Source organism: Sarcophilus harrisii, chromosome 5 (genome assembly GCF_902635505.1).
Source record: "Sarcophilus harrisii chromosome 5, mSarHar1.11, whole genome shotgun sequence".
In the NCBI taxonomy this organism is placed as follows: Eukaryota; Metazoa; Chordata; class Mammalia; order Dasyuromorphia; family Dasyuridae; genus Sarcophilus; species Sarcophilus harrisii.
This window is the reverse complement of record NC_045430.1, coordinates 234,618,033-234,625,842: the sequence shown is the minus strand read 5'-3', so window position 1 is coordinate 234,625,842 and position 7,810 is coordinate 234,618,033.

Here is a 7,810-nt window from a genome sequence, read left to right as displayed (position 1 = left end):
CTCCAATTATCTTTCTAGCATGTTTTGTGGCTTGTAATTAAATACCTAATTTACATACCCACACACACACCTAATTAGTCTCTTAATATATCATATGAAGATATGTATATCTACATATTGGAACTACTTTATAGACTATGTGAACTAAATGTACCTAAACCATATGACTAAGATTTCTTACATAATTCAAGAAAGAATCAGATCATTTCCAGATTTTTTAGATCCTTCCATGTGCTAAGGAAGGTAAAAAGGAAAAAAAAAACAATAGAATAATGAAAAGACATAATTTTATTTTTTTAATTAATGTGTTATACTACTCCTTTATTTTATGAAAATTCACTGAGTATTAGAAGAGGATAAGAATCAAGGTTTCCTGAAATAGCAAAATTAACATGAAGGCTATTGAAACAATTCAAACATTCTTGGCCAATTTGCTTTTTAAATCTGAGGGCCCATTTGAGATCCGTATTTGTGCCAAATTACCCTCTTCTTGTCTCTCTGCATCCCTTCTAATTGATCCCATATAGAATGAATGACATAAAAAATGTCCTTTCCACATAGTTTAATAGTAGTTTCTGGAGTCATTACTAATACAAGGGTAGTTGGCAAAGTCACCAGGGTATATGATGATGACCTCCTATTTTACCCTAATAACGAATCAGGAAACAGTGAAACAAACTTAAGGTGTCTATAGGATAATATTGATTTTTTGAAGTTGAACAAACATTTTGCATTTTAAAGTACTATATTTTTCTGGATAGAAGTCCTCCTAGACTCGAGACTTCTATTAGAGAATTCCCTCAGCTGTTTCCTACAGCAGAAAGGGTAGTTACTAGGCATACCTGCCAAAACACTTGGCTCTCTTCCGATTCTTGTAGGCATTTGGAAGAAATTCAAAACTGCTCACCATCCTGGGGGCTTGGGAGAGGGGATGCAGGAACACAAAACACTTGTCTAACTGCCTTTTTTTTAAATGAGATTTTCCCCTCCTAAAATGACACTTTTTGTACTACTATGTTTATTACAGAGGATACAGTCTTCAAAATCTACTGCTTTCGACTTTGAGATAATTGGGGGAAGTGTTCTTTTTAGAAGTGTTCTGTGGTTTTACACACATGCATATATATATATATATATATATATATATATATATATATATATTATACATTACATATATGTTCATGTTCGACCTTATTTATGACACATATACATGCTTATCTAACTATTTATAATTATGTGTATATAATTATATGTGCTGATATATATATACAATACATGGTTATACATATGAAATATAATAATTATAAAGCATATACATATATATATATATAATTTGGACTTACTGCATACATTTAATGATATGGAATGTAAATTATTTGGGACAAATGAAACATTTATTTTTATATAACAATCCTTACACCTTTTCACTTCTTAAGAAATATTTTATATCTTCATTTTGGTGCACTCACTTATTTTATATGATTTGTCTTTGAGTGTGCAAGATTATGACAGATATTCTTTTTAATTCCTTATCATGAAACAATGCTTTCATTGCACTGGATATTAAATATTCCATTGATTAATAATTCCAAGTCTAGCCTAGATTATTAGCCAGAAGTTTTCAATAGATTTTTAAATCATGTGAATTCCCAAGCCAATGAAGCACTTTAATCTCTGCTTCTTGAATAAATTTGCTAATTATTAATGATATATGTCACATCACAAGGTCATGTTGCAGCATTCTAGCTCCTTTTAAAATTTTCCATAATTTCAGAATAATTGAGCTTCATCATCATTACTATCACGAGTAATAACATAATCATAGCTTACTCAATCTGTTTATTCACTTTTTTTACGAAGTCAGCTTACAAAGTTCCAGATACTGTGCTATTCTTTTGCCTGATTTAATAATCCTAACAACTCTGGGAGGTAGGTGGTTATCGTTCCTATTTTGCAGATGAGGTTGCTTGGTTGTTGTCCTTTGTACCCAGAGAGGACCAAAATGAAAACACTGTAGTAGAGTTGAGTTACAATGTGTCCAACTGGTTGATTAGACCAATATGACCTCGGAATGCTCTGTCACAGGTGGGACACAAATAGTCCCTATGAACATTTAGGGCAGATTCTTTAATTCTTCTTTGCTCATACAGCCACAGTGCCTTACCTATGATTTTTGTATATTCTCTTGGAGTTACATCAGTCTCAAAAATCACAGAATTCAAAAGTGAGCAATAAAGATCAAGGAAACTTATTTCTTTGAAATCCATGCACTGAACTATAAAGGACTGACTAAAGATGGGGAAGCCAGAACAAATAGGTTTCATCCGTTTAAATCTACATGTTTTGAAGTAATATACAATCAGTTGAACTATATATTCATGACCATTGCTATTACCAAATGAAACAATTTCAAAATTATTGCTTGGGCCACAGTCATTCACACATTGCCCATCATTGAAGGCATAGAAATACTCTAATATAACCAAATTATCACTCTTTGCCGATGACATGATGGTATACTTAGAGAACCCCAGAGATTCTACTAAAAAGTTATTAGAAATAATCCACAACTTTAGCAAAGTTAATGGTTATAAAATAAACCCACACAAGTCATCAGCATTCTTATATATCACTAACAAAATCCAACAGTCAGAGTTACAAAGAGAAATTCCATTTAAAGTAACTACTGATAATATAAAATATTTAGGAATCTATCTGCCAAGGGAAAATCAGAAACTTTATGAGAAAAATTACAGACCACTTTTCCACAAATTAAGTCTGATCTAACCAATTGGAAAAATATTAAATGCTCTTGGATAGGGCGAGCAAATATAATAAAGATAACAATATTACCTAAACTAATCTATTTATTTAGCGCTATACCAATCAGACTCCCAAAAAGCTATTTTAATGACCTAGAAAAAATAACAACAAAATTCACATGGAAAAACAAAAGGTCAAGAATTTCAAGGGAATTAATGAAAAAAAAAATCAAATGAAGGTGGCTTAGCTGTACCAGATCTAAAATTATATTATAGAGCAGCAGTTACCAAAACTATTTGGCTAAGGAATAGATTAGTTGATCAGTGGAATAGGTTAGGTTCAAGGGATAAAACAGTCAACAAATACAGCAACCTAGTCTTTGACAAACCCAAAGACCACAGCTTTTGGGATAAGAACTTACTGTTTGATAAAAATTGCTGGGAAAATTGGAAACTAATATGGCAGAAACTAGGCATTTATCCATACTTAACACCGTACACCAAGATAAGGTCAAAAATGGGTTCATGACCTAGCATAAAAGAATGAAATTATTAATAAATTAGAAACACAGGATAGTTTACCTCTCAGACCTGTGGAAGGGGAAGGTCTTTATGACCAAAGAGAACTAGAGATCATTACTGATCACAAAATAGAAAATTTCGATTATAATAAACTGAAAAGTTTTGTACAAACAAACTAATGCAGACAAGATTAGAAGGGAAGCAATAAACTGGGAAAATATTTTTACAGTCAAAGGTTCTGATAAAGGCCTCATTTCCAAAAATATAGAGAATTAACTCTAATTTATAAAAATCGCCATTCTCCAATTGAAAAATGGTCAAAGGATATGAACAGACAATTTCAGATGAAGAAATTGAAACTATTTCTAGTCATTGAAAAGATGCTCCAAGTATTAATCAGAAATGCAAATTAAGACAACTCTAAGATATCACTACACATCTGTCAGATTGGCTAAGATGACAGGAAAAATAATGATGATTGTTGGAGGGATGCGGGAAAACTGGGACATTGATGCAGTTGGTGGAGTTGTGAACAATCCAAACCATTTTGGAGGTAGTTTGGAACTAAGCTCAAAAGTTATCAAACTGTGCATACCTTTGATCCAGCAGTGTTACTACTGGATTATATCCCAAAGGATTATAAAGAAGGGAAAGGGACCTCTATGTGCATGAATGTTTGTGGCAGCCCTTTTGTAGTGGCTAGAAACTGAAACTGAATGGATGCCCATCAGTTGGAGAATGGCTGAATAAATTGTGGTATATGAATATATGGAATATTACTGTTCTATAAGAAAAATGACCAACAGGATGATTTCAGAAAGGCTTGGAGAGACTTAATAACTGATGCTGAGTGAAATGAGCAGGACCAAGAGATCATTATATACTTCAACAACAATACTGTATGATGACCAGTTCTGATGGACCTGGCCATCCTCAGCAATGAGATCAACCAAATCATTTCCAATGGAGCAGTAATGAACTAAACCAGCTATGCCCAGAGAAAGAACTCTGGGAGATGACTAAAAACCATTACATTGAATTCAATCCTATATTTATGCACACATGCATTTTTGATTTCCTTCACAAGCTAATTGTACAATATTTCAGAGTCTGATTCTTTTTGTACAGCAAAATAACATTTTGGTCACGTATACTTATTGTGTATCTAATTTATATTTTAATGTACTTAACATCTACTGGTCATCCTGCCATCTGGGGGAGGGGGTGAGGGGTAAGAGGTGAAAAATTGGAACAAGAGGTTTGGCAATTGTTAATGCTGTAAAGTTACCCATGCATATATCGTGTAAATAAAAGGCTATTAAATAAAAAAAATAAAACCCAATTAAATAGAACTTTCCAAACAAAAAAAAAAAAAAGAAAGAAATACTCTAATATAGAAATAGAAATATTGTGTTCTATGTCCTCCAGTGCCATTGCTGAAAAGTGCAACCTTTTACACTTTGGCCCCTTTTCAATCTTTCTTAAATGTTGCTTGAACCAGGTTTCCTAATACTAATGTGTGTGTTTATGCCTCATTCATCTTTCCTGTAGGCTTATATGTGTATGTGAATTGTAAATTTATATATATATATATATATATATATATATATATATATAGAGAGAGAGAGAGAGAGAGAGAGAGAGAGAGAGAGAGAGAAGCACACATTATTTATGGGATTTTCCTAGTTTTACCTTAACCACCATTTTACCCATACAGTTTAAAGCATGATTTTAATGGCAAGAATTCATGCACAAATTTTGAAAAACATATTTATTGACAAGAGTAGTAAGACAAGATGCCCACAAATATAAATAATAATATAATATATTCACTTGGTGCTTTAAGATTGATAAAGTTCTTTCCTCATAACATAGCTGTCAAGCTGCCAGAATTATCCTCATTTTACTGAAGAGTCTAACACAGTTAAAATGTTTACTCAAAGTTATATAATAAAGGAAAAGTCAAGATTTTGAACATAGGTCTATTATCCCACTCACTTTTCCTTTTCCTTACCATGTCATATTGCCTTTCTAATTTGTATGACCATTGGACAGATTCATTAAGGAAATAAATTTCTTCTAAGGAAATAAATTTTAATTGAAAAATATGAAATCTATTTTACTGCCTCTCTTAATATACACAATTATCATCATATTCAATTCTGTTTCATTTTTTCTAGTCTAACAAATTGGTATTTAAAATTGTTAACTTCCTGATATTTATTTTTCTTAGTCTTCTTCCCCTAGGTTTATTATGAAGTGTTTACTGAATGGAAGGCAGCATTCAGTAATATTGCTGGATTATGTTGTCTTCCTTATCCCCAGATAATCAAAAGAAAGAAAAGAAATTCTGGGGGGAGAGAACCAGAAGAGAGATAGAGAAACCCTGGGATGTAGCAATTATATCTGCAGTAAAGAAGAATAGAAACTCCCAAAGAAAGACAAGATACAGATTATTGGTAGATGACAGTACTTCCACAAAAAAGGCCACAATTTATTTTCTACTAAGGAGTCATCATTTTAAGTGGTTGTAACTAGAGGAAGGTAGTGAGTGTATGTGTATGTGTGTATAGAGTGGGGGCAAAGGATTGCTTCTTGATTCTGTTTTTCTGGAATTATTTTGTTATCATCCTGATATACTCTTTTTTACATTAAAATTTACTTTCATATCATTTTTATCTTAAAACATTCCTTAGGGCTACATTTGTAACTTGTACAACTATTTGTTGTCATAGAATTTCAAACTCATTAATGAAAAGGCATAAAATAGAATTCACTCCTAAAAATTAGCTTGTTCTTCTACCCCTTAATAAATAAATTTGAAGGGCACATAGGTGGTGCCACAGTGGATAAAGAAATAACCCTAGAGTCAGGAATCTCTGAGTTTAGATCCAGTCCCAGGTACTTGACACTAACTATGTGACCCTGAATAATTCACTTAATTCCAATTTTCTCACCCCCCAAAAAAATTCTAAAAAATTGTGTTCCAACATTCTATTCATGTGTATTCAGTGAATAATATTTTCATAGTAAAAGTCAAATAGATTACATAGCATATTAAGTTTTATGAAGGATTTTAGATTTATGTAATCTTGATAACAAAACTGTGTATTTAATGTTATTGATATTATTCTTATTGTTATTCTTATTTTTCAGAGAAATCACTTAAGACCTAAGAGATTGAGGGGGATTCATATAATCACATAACCACAGTAATAAATGTAGTAATGGGAACAGTCTATTTCTTAAAAATAAAAAGAAATAAAAGAAATGTTAATTCTTTTATGCTAAATTTGAAAATAAAAAAGTTCAGACTACATAAAAGGAATTGTCAGAAATAGCACTAATGGAATTTATTTTCCCAACTGTTGGCACAGGTTGAAAATATACATTCAAGAAAGTTTTTACCCAATGTTTAGATCTGCAGTATGGGTTTAATTTAAGGGGAATTAGAGTTATATGGGAATTATAATTATACATGCTTTCTTTTAATCTGAGGTATAAAATGTTCTGGTCTGTTATAAGACATATGATTACTTTCTAGTCACATAAACTTTCTGAAGTCATTTATGATAAATCCTTTTGTTAAAGGCCTCCAAAGAGAAATCAACAATGGAAGCATCATCATCAATCATTATACTATGTAGATAAAGCTAAATAAATGTAAACAAAAAAGAATGGCAAATTTCGAATGATCATATGAAAGATTGTTCCAAATTATTAATAGGAAAGAGACATCTAAATTAAAAAAACTCTGAGGTTTCACCTTATATCTAGAAAATTGGCAAAGACAAAAGATAGATATGGTTAACATTGAAGGGCCTGTGGAAATATAGGCAGACTAATATTTATAATTGAATTGTACAATATAATTCATTATAATTGTATAAACATAATTTATAATTGTGAATTGTCTCAACAATTCTGAAAAACAATCTGGACTCATTAAAAAAAACACATAAAATTTCCATACCTTTTGTCAGCATATACTCGGAGGAAAAAGATAAAAATAAAAGTCCTATATTCATCAAACTATTCATAACAGTACTTCTTATAGCAAAGAACAACTTTAAAAGAGATTCCTCTCAATGAAGATTATTTTTGTTGGGATTGTTTGTGGGACTATTTAGTCCATAAATAAGTTATCAACTTAATGCTATCCATACTCTGAATACTGTGCTAAGACAATGGAATATATAAAAAAAAAAAAAAAGGGAAAAACAACATGAAAAACAGTCCCCTTATTCATGATGCTCCCAGTCTTTGGAAGAAAACAACATGAAAATAACTATGTAGAAACAGATTATATACAGGGTAAATTGTGGACCATATCATAGGGAAGGCGTTAAGATTAAATAGAACGAGAAAACGGTTTATGATAGAGTATCAGACTTTAGCTGAGATCAGAAAGAAACCAAGAAAGCTAAGATGGAGAAAATTTCAAACCTATGGAAGAACCCTTAAAAATGTCCTGAGTCAAGAGATAAGAATGCTAGATGAAAAGATCAGTGGGTCAGATTTGGGAA